The 16,926-nt window shown below is 43.9% G+C and overlaps 1 long non-coding RNA gene across 2 annotated transcripts; it reads right to left on the bottom strand.

The window, feature by feature from the left end:
• Positions 1-11,060: 11,060 nt before the first annotated feature.
• Positions 11,061-16,653, bottom strand: LOC123367165. Of its 2 annotated transcripts, none has more exons than XR_006578332.1 (3): positions 16,437-16,653; positions 15,092-15,154; positions 11,061-11,300 (listed from the first exon to the last, which is right to left on the bottom strand). It is a non-coding gene; the product is annotated as an uncharacterized LOC123367165 (long non-coding RNA). The 2 variants fall into 2 exon arrangements; XR_006578333.1 differs by lacking the exon at positions 16,437-16,653 and adding an exon at positions 15,415-15,550.
• Between the last annotated feature and the right edge of the window lie 273 nt (positions 16,654-16,926).

Here is a 16,926-nt window from a genome sequence, read left to right as displayed (position 1 = left end):
CCCACATGAGCCCAGAATGGCTAGAGGGCTGGCAAAACAAAATCCCACCTCTTCTTTCATGGCTCCTCTGACTGGACAATGGTGCTGCCATTTAAAAAGGGACTGTGGGAGAGGCCCCAGCAGCGGCACAACAGGCTGGGTGTCTGAGTTTAGGGCTGGAGGTCAGGCCTGGCAAGCCCTATGCATTTAATAACTATAACAAATGGGAGGAGGTGCCTTAGTCCAGGATTAAAGAACCAAACCCAAACGTGTGGGCAAGGAGCCCTCTTACTAAATCAAGGAATCCGCCTACGCTGGCTTTATGAGGCCCACTGAGGCATACTTGAAAAGTGAGGTACAGAATCCTATTCTCATTGTTTTAGTTGCTTTGAACTACACCAGATGAACTGCCTGGCAAAAAGATCCTAAATTACGTGACTTTTCTTATGTGCGTGTTTTTCGTACTTTGCTAAATAGAACTTGACTGTGGGAGTTGGAAGCTAGAGCTAGCTTTCTGCCAGACTTGGAAAGGAAAACTCCAGGTCTGGTAGAAATGGAGTTATACCTAGAAGGTAATGTAAGGATAGCGTACCAAATTAAGGGCTCGCCTGCACCAAAAGATCGTATAGTTAGTGGTACAACACTTCAGGTGGGGGGACAGTTACATTGGTATGAAAGTGCTTGTACTCGTGTACCTTATTCTTCTTGCCATACAGGGATAAGCTATGAGCTCCTGTCTATTGATATAATTGCATCCTCACTATAGGTGGTAGTGCTATAACTATTCTGGTTAATAAAGAAAATCGTATCTTTAACCAAAATAGTGATACCAATATTAATATTGTATGTAGTCCCAGGCCTCAGGCTAATAGAAGCTGTAGATCTGAGTTAATGTTCATTCCAACAGAAAATGCTAAATACTTTCAATCTTAAGACTCAACAATAACAACATTAATTAAACAAAAAGTTAAAATGTAATAACTGTATACAGGGAAGATAAGCAATAGTCCTGCCTCAAAATTTCTATGCGCCAGGACTTAAAGAAGGTTACAGACAGGGCCGGCTCCAGACCCCAGCGCGCCAAGTGCGCGCGTGAGGCAGCATTTTAACTGGAGGGCGGCAGGCGGGTCTGGCGGACCTTCCGCAGTCATGCCTGCGGGAGGTCCAACGGAGCCGCGGGACGACCGGACCTCCCGCAGGCATGACTGCGGAAGCTCCACCGTAGGTGCGGGACCAGCAACACGTCTGCGGGAGGTCCCGCAGAGGCACGGGACCGGCGCCCGGCAGCGCGAGCGGCGCAGCGCGCCGCCCTGCTTGGGGCGGCGGAATTCGTAGAGCCGCCCCTGGTTACAGAAATTAGGAATTTGTCAAACCAGCTGTGCGCTAGCCTGTTGTATATTCAGTTTCAAATTAACTCCCTGTTCTCATGGAGTACTGAGCAAGCCCTTCTTTTAGTTGCTCCACAAAAATATTGAGATGAAACAGTAAAGTTTGTTATGCATCATGTACCTGACGTAAACCCAGAAAAGACAGGAAATGAAAAGTTAAGCCACCTAACAATACATAACCTTTACTTCTCCACCCATGAGCAAATACCCACAACTACTGTACACAACCACCCACCAGTACCCTAACTCTACGTACCCAGCCCTGCAGCACCTCCTTTACCAATCACATCAGGCTACTTCAGTCCTTATCTTCTGCACACCCCTTCCTCACACTGTCCCCTCCCCACACTATTACTTGTGAATGTTTGGTGTAGTAGTTTTGGTGTATTTGTCTACTTTCGCTTTGTAACTTTTGGAGCACGGACCTTTATTACTGAGCCAGTGACTGAGTCCAACCAACTTCCATGGTTCACCACAGCGGGAACTCCTCTGACAAACTATTGGAACTTTTTTTGCCCAAGACTCCTGCTGTGCTGTGGCCTGAGGGGAATTCCAAGGGAGTAGGGATTGTAGTGGATGGGGTGTGAGGGTGGGTGCTAGAAGCAGCCTCCTCCCTGTTCCATCCACTGGTTTGCCCCATTTGCATTCTCCCTCCATTCTCCTTTCACATGCCCTGAAATTCCCAGCTTCTCACATTCTCCCTCCTGCCAGCCCTATGTTCTCCTGAACCCACAGTTGACTGCCCTTCCTGCCCTGCTTATTGATGCTGGAACAAATGATTAAACAATCTATTTGTAAGTTGGAGGATAATAGGGTTCTAAGGAATAGTCAGCATGGATTTTTTAAGAATAAATCATGCCAATCCAACCTAACTTTGTTCTTTGATAGGGTTACTGGCGTAGTAGATGGTGGGGGACGAAGTAGATGTGATCCATCTTGATTTTAGTAAGGCTTTTGACACAGTCCCATATGACATTTAAGAAGCAAACTAGGGGAATGTGGTTGAAAGACCATACTCAAGAAGTAGATATCAATGGTTCATTGTCAAACTAGGAGGACATATCTAGTGGTGTCCCAAGGGGTATGTCCTGCACCTGGTATGGTTTAACATTTTCATTAATGACTTGGATAATGGAGTGGAGAGTATGCTTATAAAATGTGTGGATGACACCAAGCTGGGAGAGGTTGTAAGCACTTTGGAAGACAGGATTAGAATTAAAAAATTATCTTGACAAATTGGAGAATTGGTAAGAAATCAACCAGATGAAATTCAACAAGCATAAGTGCGAAGTACTACACTTGGGAAGAAAAAACATCAAATGCACAAATACAAAATGGGGAATAACTGGCTAAGCAGCAGTACTGCTAAAAGGGATCTGGGGGTTATAGTGGATCACAAATTGAATGAGAGTCAACAGTGTTATGCAGTTGCAAAAAAGGCTAGTATCACTGTGAGGTGTATTAACAGGAGTCATATGTAAGGTCTAGGCACCAGAGACGACCATACCCGATGATAGGGGGCCGGGGGAGGGATGGACAATTTAAAGGTTCAGCCACCCCTGAAACAGCTCAAGTCATGCCCCCCCATGGCACTTCCCCTGTTACTCCCAGTCTCCCCTCTCGGAAAGCAGTGGCCCCTCCCTGCAGCTCTGAGTTATTGCTCCTGCCTTTCCCCATGGCAGCTGCCATGCAGGGAGGGGGCCCAGCTGCACCACGTGACCGAGCAGGGCCGGCAAACCCTGGCAGAAATCTGGGGGGGCGTGTGACCACATCTCCTCCTCCCCCCATGTATCGCCTCTGCTGGGTACCAAACTTTAAGAAAGATGTTGACCAGTTGGGGAGAGTCCAAAGGAGAGCAACAAAAATGATAAAACGTTTAAAAACCTGACTTATGAGGAAAGGTTAAAAAACTGGGTGTGTTTAATCTCAAGAAGACTGAGGCAGGGACCTGCTAAGTCTTCAAATATGCTAAGGGCGGTTATAAAGAGGATGATGATCAGTTGTTCTCCACGTCCACCGGAAGTAGGAAAAGAAGGAATGGGCTTAATCTGCAGCCAGGGAGAGTTAGGTTAGATGTTAGGAAAAACTTTCTAACTGTAAGGATAGTTAAGCACTGAAATAGGCTTGGAGGTTTTAAGAACAGGGATGGTAGATTGGTAGGTATACTTGGTCTTGCTCCACTGCAGGGCTAGATGACTTCTCGAGGTCCTCTCAGCTCTACATTTCTATGATTCTAAGCCTGGTGGGGCAGTGGAGTTGGAGATTGATGGAGGCAGAGTTACTTCTAGGCATCTGGGATTCATGCCATACACCTATTGACTGTTCTTCGCAATGCCAGGGAGGCTTTGTACATGCTAATAAAGGCACCGAGCTAGATCTGTGTTTTGGAGCAATTCCTGGGGGACTTCTTCTCTCCCCAAAGGTAGTAAGAGTTTGGAAAACCCGGCAGAGAAGGGTACCCAAGTACACCAGCAAGAGTCCTTACCTGACACCTGAAAAGACCCAGCTCCTACGGACTATCCATCAGATTACTAGCTGGTTTATAAGGAATTAAAATAACAAGGGCTGACTGAACACTGAATGGCAGAACCTGTACTTTATCTGTAAAGTACCATGCTTGTCTATAGCATTATATAAATAACACAAATTAATGTAAACAAATATATTAAGGTTTCAAATTCAACATGCAAAAATTAGGAAATGTAGGAGTTAAGGTTTCCTGTGAAAGGATACAGGGTTCTTTAAAACAAAAATGTGAACTTGAACATGTTTCTGCTATTAACATGGAATCCACTTTGGGAAATCCAAACAGAATTGTATTGTCCCACCCAATCCCACTCCAGCAAACCCCTGAGTTCCCGTTGACATGCTGTAGGAAGAAGGAGCTTCCATGTCTTCCCAAGCACCGTCTTTAGTCGGACAAATCTGGAGCTGTCTTGAACAGTGACAGGAGCAGGACAGCGAGTCACAAGTGGCCAGATAACCACTCAGAGCAAATGTCAAATGAGCCTTTCACTTCACTTTCACAGGGATGAAGGCTTCCCCCTGACTGACAGTTACATCACCGCCAACTTATTTGTTATTTCTATTGTGGTAACACATAGGAGGCCCAATCAGGGACCAGGGCTCCGTTGCGCAAGGTGCTGTACAGACACACAATAAAAAGATGCTCCCTGCCCCAACGCGACAATAAATAGTACAGGCAGACAGATTGGGAAATGCAAGGGAAACAATATCGGGCAGCATGAGAGGCAGTGGTCGTAGCACATCAGCTGCCCAACTTGTCAAGTTGTTTTATAGACATCATAGCAAAGGAGAGTTTTAAATTCAACTGCTATGGAAACTTGAGTCCACTCTACAGAGCATGCTTGCATTAGTGTGAGTTGTTCACTTCTCAACCGCATTTCTATCCCTACAGCTCAGTGGAGGAAGGAGGTTACATTAACATTTGAAAAGGGCCAATTTAAAAAAAAATAATCCAGGGGTCTGGAGAGCTTTGTGGGTATCCTGATGAATTCTAGGTCATTTTTTTTTCTTTTACGATATATAAAATGTATTCAAGTATTATTTTAAAGTGTCCCCTTAACTGGCTTTCTAATTTTTTCTATAGAAAATCTATAATGTTCTACTAAATTGATTCTCTTAATTTCTTATAAACCAATTTGCAATCTTGACTTCTGCTTAATGCTTTTATGTTACATGCACGGTGTACAGAGTGGCTGGGGACAAAGTTAAGGCTGTCTAAAGTATTTTACCTGTGAATTTCTGTAATGCCAAATTCCTGAGTTGTTTTAAAAACACCCGGGTTGTTGGCGGCGGGGATTGAACCTGGGATCTCTGCAGCTTAATGCATGAGCCTCTACTGCATGAGCTAAAAGCCATGTGCTTCTTAGTCAAGACTGTAGAGCAAACTCATTAATCTCACTCTCTAAGTGGTCTTGGTGCCGCTAGATGGGACAGAGCACCACAACCAGGAGATGTCTGGATTACACAGTGTAAACTGGGAGTGTTTTAGCTTTCTAATATGTGTGCATGTTTTTTTAAATGGCAGCGTTCTAATAGGTTGTTCTCTTAAGTTGTTCCTGGAAAAGATACTGTCCCAAAACACACTGAGAACAGCTGGTGCAGCAGCCTCCAGGCATTTCAATCTGGGAGCTGGCAGCTTCAGTATCTTGTGATCTCAAGTGCTGAGGCAGGGTGGCAGCAGGAGGGTGGTGCTGCAGTTAGCCAGGATCCAAATCCCCGTGTGCTGCCCATTCTAGGGCTGAACATAAAGTTGTGTATGCAGATGAGGGAGGGAGATGAGAAGAGCCAAACGATGTCAAGCCGCACTGTCACAATTTTTAGAGCAAGCTATGCTCTCTCTGAGCGGGAGCTCAATAAACCAAAGCTTCCAAAACATCACCTAGAAACAACTTACTAGCTGACTCTGACTAAAATTATCCTTTTTTATTTCTGTCACACGATCTTGCTCGTTTAGGGCTAACTACTGCCTGAGTAGTCCTAGTCCCATGTTAGACTCATCTGGTTTTCATTAGGATCTGCTGCCATAGCAAGGCTGCTAAAATACTTCTGAATTTAAAGAATGTGGTTGGTCCTCTCAGTCACTCGGGTCTACTCTAAGCATATTGCTAATCAACGGCTTGTAATTTGTGAGCCACTAGACACATAAATGAAGAGCTATGCAGCTGTGTACGAGACAAGAAAATATCCCAGCCAAATCTTTAAGAAGTTGACTGGAAGGAAGGCACTTCACTGACAGAGGGCAATTTAATATATTTATGAGGGCTCTCCTGCTGTCTCTTTCTAATGTTATAATGTGTTCTCGCCCACTCTTTGGGTGATGCTAGCAAGGTGCCTGGTATTTTCAATGGCAGGTCCTTGCTCCAAGGAGCTTGCTGTCTGTCCTGGTCTACACTGGGGGCGGGGGGAAATCAATCTAAGTTATGCAACTTGAGCTATATGAATAACGTAGCTGAAGTCGACGTACTTAGATCTACTTACCGTGATGTCTTCACTGTGGTAAGTCGACAGCTGATGCTGTCCCATTGACTCTGCCTGCACCTCTCACTCCGGTGGAGGGCCGGAGTCGACGGGAGAGCGTTCGGCGGTCATAGACTCATAGACTTTAAGGTCAGAAGGGACCATTTTGATCATCTAGTCTGACCTCCTGCACAATGCAGACCACAGAATCTCACCCACCCACTCCTGTAACAAACCCCTAACCTATGTCTGAGTTATTGAAGTCCTCAAATTGTGGTTTGAAGACCTCAAGCTGCAGAGAATCCTCCAGCAAGTGACTCGTGCCCCATGCTGCAGAGGAAGGCGAAAAACCTCCAGGGCCTCTGCCAATCTGCTCTGGAGGAAAATTCCTTCCCGACCCCAAATATGGCCATCAGTTAAACCCTGAGCATGTGGGCAAGACTCACCAGCCAGCACCCAGGAAAGAATTCTCTGTAGTAACTCAGATCCCATCCCATCTAACATCCCATCACAGACCACTGGGCATACTTACCTGCTGATAATCAAAGATCAGTTGCCAAATTAATTGCCAAAATTAGGCTATCCCATCATACCATCCCCTCCATAAACTTATCAAGCTTAGTCTTAAAGCCAGATATGTCTTTTGCTCCCCCTATTCCCCTTGGAAGGCTGTTCCAGAATTTCACTCCTCTAATGGTTAGAAACCTTCGTCTAATTTCAAGTCTAAACTTCCTAGTGTCCAGTTTATATCCATTTGTTCTTGTGTCCACATTGGTACTAAGCATCTTCAACACAGCGATGCTGATTTACACCAGCTGAGGATCTGGCTGATTTATCGCGTCTAGACTAGACGCGATAAATCGACCCCTGCTGGATTGATCACTACCTGCCGATCCGGCGGGTAATGTAGACAAGCCCTAAGGGTCTGATCCAGCTTACATTGCAGTCAGTGAGTGATCAAACCCTAAATGAGACTTAACACAGCAAGTGATGACAATAAACAAAGGGAGTCAGGAAAGGGTAAAGAAGGATGAAGGTTGCAAAAGTGAAAGATTATGAGATGTGCTTAATATCATGGCTCCTTTAAAGAAATGAATTGGCCATTAATGAGATTTGGAGCCCATTACCAGCCCTGCTGAGCAGCTACTTACACAAATGCTCCCACTGACATCAGAGGGACTGCTCTCCTGAGGAATTTCTCACCAGTGGGAAGAAGGGGTTCACAGTCTTGCTCTGTGTTAGGGCTTGTGGCGTGCACAGTGTTATCTCATGAATCTGGTGCAGGGATAGATGCATGTTCTTTGGGCCGCCATAGCTCAGTATTTTTAATATTTTCAAATACTGTTTTAAAGTGTGCCCTTAACTGGCCATCTAATTTTTCTCTTTAAAAAAACTGGACCATTCTACTAAATTCATTCTCTTAATTTCTTATAAACCAATTTGCAGTCTTGACTTCCGTTAAAGATTTTTGTTTGGGAATTAAGCTAACTGCTTGAAATCATTCAACTAGTGCAAAACTTACTCTGTGCAAAATCAGGATCTATATATAGCTGGATACACCCTCATAGATTTGCACTTAGATTATTCAACCAAGAATGCACTTGTTACATCTGGTTCAGAATAACCCTTTGGCATGCATATTATTTTTAACGTCTGGCATTCCACACCTGTAGCAGCGGTAAAAGAGATTAGAGGTTGAATATTAAGACGGGATCTTTAAATGTTTTGCTTCAAGCATATTCTTACCCTTGGTGTTCACTTGACCTGAATATTCTTGCAAACAAATTTAATATGACTGTAATATTCACCAAAACAGTTTTAAACTATTATTGAATTTTAATTTTTTAATTGCAAGTGTTTGTATCAGAAACATGATTCTAATTGTCACACTCCTCCAACCAAGGGAGCAGAAACACACAATATGACTTATGTCCGATCAAAACAGGTTGAATTTAGAACATCAAAGGTAAAATCCTGGCCCTTCTGAAGTCAGTGGATGTTTTGCCATTGATTTAGTTGAGGACAGGATTTCATTTCAAATACTTGTAACAAACTGCTTGTTAACAAGCCAGTGACCAAGAATTAGTCACTGAAAATATTCAACACATACTTTTGAATAACAGCATTGAAAATATTATTTGTACCTGGATCATTCACAAATGAAAACCAGGTGATACTAATTAAATACATTATTTATCTGTCATTTGCCCTGCTCTAATAGATATCGAGTATTAATCTTTTTAGCGGCTTTAACTGTTTTGATACTGCAGTCCATAACAATCTCTGCTGTGATGAATGTACTGGAGTGTGTATGGTAGCTTTTGATTGATTCTGTTTGTCTGATTTTCCCCAAGACAAACTCAATAATGTTGAGAACAGGAAGTGCTGTATCCTTACCAAGAACAGCTGCCATCTGCATGTAAGAGGAAAAGGTGGTGACATGTTTTTAATCTTATGGTTTTGAAAAAAAAATGTTACTGCTTCCTGATGCAACACAATGTTCAAAACTTCAACCCTTTCACTAGTACTACCCACACTTTTCCTGCAAATACTTTAAAATGTCTTGATTAAGACCCCTTGGCCAACCCTCGCAGCCCTTACTCAGTGTCACCCAGTCCTTTCCCCTACAAACTCCCATTGAATCAGTCAGCCATACTGGCAAGATTTTACTTCATGCTGGAGTCAATGGGATTTTTGCCTGAATACGGATTATGTGAAAACTGAGCTAGTCTGGCTCCATATCACTAAGGAAAGAGATGAAACGAGTTTATTTGATCGTTTGACATATTTGCGGAATTTTCTTAATTTAATTAAGGCAAACTCTGTACGCTGGGTTCCTACATTTGTTTTCTAAGATATTTGAATGTGTTTCAACCAGTGATACATTTTGTTTAATCTATTTGGCTGTGCCTTAATTCACAGCCATTTGATTGGGGTGCTGCAGCCCTTAAAGGAATGTGACATACCCAGCCTAGACTAGTGAGTGGCTCTGTCACCCCTGCCCTGTGACCTGGGATGCCCTTTACACTGCTTTGCTGTTGCTGCCTCCAGTCTTGGACTGCTCACAAACAGCTTCCAGCATGTTATGTCTCTCTATGCACTTGCAGCCTGCCAGTCACACTCAGGGTTTTACCAGCCTGAATTATACTTCAGGGTGACCCCAGCACACTCCCAGTCCCAGGCTTTTCCCCCCGTACACCTTATATTGCCCATCTCTCACCTGGACAATACAATCCCATATAAAGTCCATCATTTTATTAATGCAAATGATAGGCACAAATCTTGTTACCCCAAATAGTCTCCCAAACACTTCAATTCAAACCCACTGGTTTAGATAAAACAATAAAACAAGTTTACGAACTACAAAGAGACAGATTTTAAGTCAATATCAGTAATGAGGCATAACAGAAATGTTACAAAAGAAAGAAAGAAAGATAAAACACAACTAATGCCTAACTTAACCAACTATGCTAAATTCAAAGCAAAGTTTCTCTCACCACATGCTCTCAGTAGTCTTACTGGCTGCTTCCTTTGTTCCTTCAATGGACAGAGAAGAGGAGCAGGGGTGTTCTTAGATTGTCTTTGGGAAGAATCTCCAGCTAAGCTTCAGGAGACAGAAGGTCTGTGTGGATGGGAACCGCATGTTGTTTGTTAAAATGTAGAATTTCTGCCCACTCCCCCTTTCCTGCCAAAGAATGGCCATTTCACAGGTAATGGCCCATTGACCTTGTTTACACCTGGCAGAGGCGTCAGCTTGCCCTTTGTCTCTAAGGAACTGGTTTGGCCACTCCCCAGACTTGGAGCGGGTTTTAGTAACACCATATCATGGAATCTTATAACTTTACATACAATTTTGCTACACATGTTTTACCAGGACAATAATGACCAGCAAATTGTGTTTTCAAATGGCACCTCACAAGCCATTCTTCTTACAAAGATTATTACAATAGCTTGCCAGGGATGAATACAGGGGTACAGTTTGTCACACGTGGCCACAACTCAAACCGGGGCTATGGGACAGCACACACTGCACCAGAATCTCTGCTAGCTTTGAGTCGGTGGGACAGCTCTGCTGGCTGATGCATGACCTGCACACGTCCACCTGGGGAACGCAATGCTAACCTAGCATAGTGCCGGTGTTGGTATTGTGGGTGCCCTCTGCACAGATGTATGGTGCATGTCATCTTCCCCACCCTCCACTGGCCCAGGGCCAGACACCAGCTGTCGCTAGGGTTCTATTTGTTTTCAGTCTATGGATTTTGATACCAGTTACTCCAAGAATATAAATACAGATATTGGAAAAATATTGCAATCATCTCTCCATTTGTACATCATTTCTTATATAAAAACAATTTTCTCATTTAAAATAAAGTTTGTAAATCTAAATGGCTTTTCACATCCTGTGCCAGTGGGGACTAAGGCGAGAGACTGCCTAGCACCTGGCTTGAGGCAAGTAGAAGGGTATTGCCAGCCAGAACTCCCTAGAGATGCTCTGCCCACTCTTTACATCAGTACTGCATAATTAAAAGGCTACGCACCCCTATGAGGAGCTATTAATAAGGGGGTCAGACCTGGATGGCTCAGGAAATTGGTGTGATCTAAATCACTGGTTCCAGTTGCACCCAGATGTGCAGTAGCTGAAAGTTGTTACCATCTCTTGACAGTTCAGTAGCATGTTTGAAATGAGTTTGTAGTTTCCCAGTAGACAGGCGTCTGCACCACAGATTTTACACTAATTAGCACCCTTCCCCTCCCCCCCTCCCTCATTGGCGGTCTCAGCACAAAGGCCAAGAACTGAATGGTTGTGGGGACTAAATACATCTTATTTTCTGAGGGTGGTTTCTCATATCAGGACTGCAGGAGGACGACGGCAGGGCTGTGTGACATGTTTATCTTTGGGCTTGCTGCACCTGGGCTTTGTTCTCCAGGACTGTCACTCCAGTACCTTTCCTTCACAGGACAAAAGAGAAAGGACAAAGATTTTCTAGAATGTGGCAGTTAAATGCAATTAGGCACATTCTGCTGTATTTGAACATACATACTCAAGTCTGTATCATGTATCCAGTTAGAGCACAACAGAAGCCAGTATGTGAGTAATGAACTGTGCTCATTAAGCAGAACCATAGACATGGACAAGGTATGTATTGGCCAGAGACGGGCTTGAGGAGTTTTAAGTACTGCTGTGAATTCCTTTAAGCTGAGGTAAGGGTCGATTTACCCAGGACCCTCCTCAGATTTTTATGGAAAGTCACTTTTATATTTCCACTGGGGGTTTGCCCTGATTACAACCAGCATAGGCCAGCCATAATTGTGACCGCATCAGTGCAACCTCTAGTGTCGACAGGCAAAGCTCCTGTTTGCAGTGGTGGAGTTTAGTTGTGCTTGAAGCTAGAATAACCTTCACTGATACAGCTGTATCTCAGTGATGAATATGTAACAGCACCCCCTCTGTGCCAGACCACAGAGGATCTGAGTTGTTAGAGCCCTTAGCAACAGTGGTTTAGCTCAAGCTATAACCACTTATGCTTTTAGCTCTGGAGATCCCCATTTCAATCCCCCATGTGTTGGCCACCATGGTGGCCATCACACGAACAGTAGCTTTTCCTGTCTGCACTGGGGAATGCATTGGGGCAGGTACAGGAGTTGCTGGAATCAGGTAAACAGAATAGAGGGGACCTAAGAAATATCATGATCCTACTTCCAGTGTGTTTCATGAATGGGGACTACTGATATTTTTTACTTAAGTAAGATGGATAGTATGGAGACAGTGGCAGGAGGAACAGCTATCAAATAGTGGCCTAAGAGTGGCATAGAAACCTTACACGATTTTTAGAGTGACTTTGCTTGACCAGCTTGAATAGAAAAAGAGTTCATTTGACTCTGATACAGCTTTGGGCAAGAGTTTGTTTCTGGCACTTGGACATTTTCAGGTTCCTGGAGCGTTCCACAGGGATCAATTAGAAAATGTTAATGCCTAACAAAGAGTGAACTTAGGTGTATATATAGACTATAGAGATAAACACGGTCAGCATACAGCAAGCGCCTTTCCTTTTAAGAGAACTCCACTGCAGCCAGATGTAAATGATATTTTTTTGATTTCATGATCACAAGTAAAGGCCCCTTCACAGAGCAACAGCTTGTGTACACAAAGTTTAAAAATTCTTCTTGTGATGGGGTTTGCTTTCGGCTCTCAAACAAAGATCAGATTGTGCAACTTGAGGCTATGGTTTCAGTGGCTTTTTAGCTAAGGTGCAGCTTTTTACGAAATTTCGGGCAGACTTTTTTTTTCTTTGTCATCATGAAGCCAGCGACAACTCAAATGTTCCGGCACAAAGAGGAAATGGAAAAGCATCTGAAACCTGTAATTATGTTTGATAGTAATACATATGAATCTTTTATAATAGAGTGACAGGGGAAGAGATACCATGGTAAAAAAAGATGCTTCTACTGAAATATGTATTTTTTTGGCATATGTATCTCTGGGCGGTATTCCTGAGACTGTCACGCATGAAAGCCAGCAAGCTGGGTTTCCCCAAGGTACCTACAATACTGTACCTAGAGGGAGATAATACAATGAGGTGATCCAGTCTCATTATATGATACTATATCTATGTCAGAAGATCATCTTTGGGAGCCAGTATTGTTGGTTTTTTCCCCCTGTGGCATAAAGGGATGATGTTATATCGGGGGCAACTGTGGAGGAGATATTGGGCCGGCTCTCTTGAGGGTCTGAGTACCTGTAATAGAGGTTGTGGATTGTCAGCACCTACAGGACCAAGCCCAACATCTGGAGGGGGAAATAAAATCCTGGCGCCAAAACCGGAGGCCTTTATTTTTATCCAGGAAACCTCCCCTTCCCCGCCTTGGCTTCAGCAAGAATTTGTCTGAGTAAAAACTGAGTCAGGACTCAGAACTTTCCCAAAATAAGGAGAGAAGAGGTTAAAGAATATTTAGATGCTGGATGTATTCCAATTGAGAGGGCCTGACGAAATTCATCCTACGGTACTTAAGGAACTAGCTGAATCAATCTGGGAATCATTAACAAGTATCTTTGAGAACTCATGGAGGATGGGTGAGGTCCCAGAAGACTGGAGAAGGGGAAACATAGTACCTATCTTTTAGAAGGGGAACAAGGAGGCTCTTGGGAATTAAGTCAGCCCAAACTTCAATACCTGGAAAGATATTGGATATCAAATATGTTAAGAGGTGTTATAAAGATGATGAGGATCAATTGTTCTCCATGTCTGTTGGAGGTAGGACAAGAAGTAATGGGCTTAATTTGCAGCAAGGGAGATTTACGTTAGATGTTAGGAAAAACTTTCTAACTATATAGCTAGTTAAGCTCTGAAATAGGCTTCCAGATACTACAGCAATGATCATGGCACAAAAACATATATAGACTAGAATTTTACTCTTTTCCCCCTTTTGCTTTAGGGCCAGATTGTGGTTTGCCTCTGGACATGTGTGCACAAGGGAGGAGGCACAGGGACTCTGCCTTCTGGAGCTTGCAGCAGCAAGCCCATGTGCCCCATGACCAGGGGGATGCTTCTTGTTAGGGATTCTGCGGGTGCTAGTCACCAGGGAACAGGTGTGACCACAGCCTCCTAAGGGTATAGCATTGGGTTTGCTTTTCCTGCATGCTTGAGACCCCAGGGTTTCCCTAAAGTGTAGTGTCTGTCTCAGCTCCACCTGGGATGGTCTAAAGCTGCCACCGGTTGTGCTTTTGAAAAAACAACGGTCTTTAAAATTGCACATTTCAATACAACCAAGAAACCGGCCTCAAATGATTATTTTCAGATAATCATGACCAGGCCAGATCTCATGATAATTCCACAGGCTCTGGGTTCCCTGGGCAAAACACTTACTCATATTAGTGAAGTATTGTACACAAAGTAGGGGCATCACTGACCAGATCTGTACTTATACAACACTGGTGAAGCTCCCAAGGTCCTCTACTAGCATGTCCTAGGCTCCAGGGAAAAGCTGGTATGAATTCTTTGATGTCAGTCTCCTAATTGGTTGTTCCAAAGTCCTAATTCAGAATATGGAGGGAAGATCCCCAAGACATTACAATGAGCTGGCAAGAACACAGAGGGCTTTCCTATGTAGCCTGTTTACCTTTTTGCTTGTCAAAACCTATGTTGTGCCACATTGTTCTAAACAAAGCCATCGCTGGATATACAACGCCAGCTCAGAAAGTCCCCCTGGGAAACAAGCATTTCCAAATTGCTTTCAGCTCCATAAGGCTACTTTCTTTAAAAAAGTGAAAAGAAATATTCATCCTCAGCCTCAATGTATTGTCATGGAATTAAAACATGACAGAGCGGAAAAAAGCTGATCCTGATGTCATTAGGGATTGTGAAATTATTAAGGACTCCTTGCCAGAACTCCTTTTGTGCACATTTCCACCCAGGGAAACTAGGACAATTCCTCATCTTTCATTTTCATCATAGCTGAGAGACACATAAGAGGCATGGCAGATGAGCACCCTGCAGGATATTTGATTAGTCACAGGCTGAGTTGCTTTTTACTCAGCACAGCTGCAGTCGTTTGCATGAGTTACTCCACAACAAAGGTAAATGGGAAGGCAGTGGTGTAAGATTTGTTCTCTAAGAACAGAAAACCCTGCTGCGGATACTCAGCATCATGCAGGATGGGCCCCAAGAATGGCTCAGCGTAGATGCGGTGGTGATGACTTAGCAAACAGAAAAGAAAGCAATTACTAGTAGAATAACAACTACCTCTGTTCTTCTAGTACCATTCAAGCCTTTATTGGTCCCAGATGGTTCAATTACAGCTTGCTCCTATGAAACAGAGGGAATAATGTTATTTTCAATGCAGTTACATAATTTTTTTAACCCCTTCATGACAAAGTCCCTATTAGGAAGCTGCATTATATCTTATGTAAGGAAAATGTGGATTTAAAGGGAAATAGCCAGGTAAGCTCTCTGAGGCAGGGATTGGTTTTTGAGTAATTTGTCTGTATAGCACTTAGAACAGCTGGGCCCTGATTCTTCTAGTGAGGGACAATGGTAATACAAAACATAAATAACAATAATAATACCAGTGCTAGTGCATCTCAAAAGGAGCAGGCTCCTTCCAGGCTGGTGGCAGATGTAGGTTCTCAAAAATACTTGAAAAAAATCACTTGCCCGGGGGTAGAAACATGGAGTGGGCTGACTGGGGCCAGGAAGCAGAGCCCTGAGGGCAGCTGGCATCTTCTCTGAATGGAGGAAAACTTAGTTAAAGTGTGTCCCAGGGGCAGCTGCTCCTTTAAGAGGATATGAGGCAGGAGCTGAAGCAGAAGAGCTCAGGAACTGCAGCTGGTTTTTTTTTCCCAGGAGGGAGCAGGAGCAAAATGACCCAGGGATGGGAGGAAGAGGGCTGAGGTGCAGAGCAACTGGAGCCACTCCTTACTCTGGCTGTGCAGGTATTTTTCACACTGGCTTGTAGGTTATTCCTTGGGCTAATAGGTATTGAGGGAATTCTTCTAGTCTGGATTCAGGCCATCGCTAAGAAGTATTTTTTTCTCCTAAGCTGCCCTCCTCAAAACAGTTTAAAATATTGATTTCTCTTTTGAGCAGGGCACCACTCCAAATTGGAAGAGTGCAGACCCTACAAACTGAATTCAGCATGGCATAACAAGCGAGGGATCTAAACAGACAGAGAAGGACAAGGTATCACATGACTCCTCAGTAAGGCATATACACATCCTGGTGGTTCCATTAAGTAGCGTGTGTGTGTGAGAGAAAGAGAACTTCCTCCCCCCTCCTTCCGCAGGCTTCATGGCAGAAGGGAGTTTCTGGCAGGGATGTGAATGTGGTGGGAGACGTGGCTTGGCAAATAGGTTCAGGGAAAGCATCCCAAGAATAAGCAGTAGCCTGACAGAAATCCTGGAGACATCTGTGTGAGAAGGAGACAATGGAGGGATGGAGGCTGATGTTTGTGGGGGGAGCGTGTGCAGAAAGAGACGAGAAAATATTCAGCAAACTCACTGCAGCTCACACAAGCCATGCTATTTCCTGACTCTCAGCAATTTATCCTTCCTGTCCTGCCCCCCTCCTGCCAACGACCCCTCTCCTTTACCTCGCACCAGCAATGCTCTGAACATCAGAGTGCAGAGTTTACTGCTAATAATGTGACTGTTGTCCTGCTCTTGCTCCCGTTGTAGCCAACTGCAACATTCCCATAGACTAAATGGGAGACTGTGCTGCTAACTCGGCATCATCAGCAGAAAAATTATCATAGCGCAGAGAACTGGAAGCTGCCTTCTTTGATCATTTCCAACAAAGGCTGAATTCCATTCATGTACTCCCTGTTAATTAGCCAGAAAAATGCTCTACTCCTTTCAAACATCCTCTTCCTGGACTGGGTCTTCTCTTCTCAAATGTTCTGAACCTCAGCCAGCTCTTGTGTACATTCATCTCTAGGAGCTATTTCCAGTATGACTAACCGAGCACCAGCTGACTCAACAACTCCAGTTATAGATTGGCCACATCCCTATATGGCTTTCATAAAGATTTGCCGTAGGAGGTTCCAGCAGAACAGTCACGTGATCGTGTTCAAACATGCTTTC

This window comes from Mauremys mutica, chromosome 3 (assembly GCF_020497125.1).
Source record: "Mauremys mutica isolate MM-2020 ecotype Southern chromosome 3, ASM2049712v1, whole genome shotgun sequence".
Classification (NCBI taxonomy): Eukaryota; Metazoa; Chordata; order Testudines; family Geoemydidae; genus Mauremys; species Mauremys mutica.
This window is presented reverse-complemented; position numbering and strand designations above follow the sequence as displayed.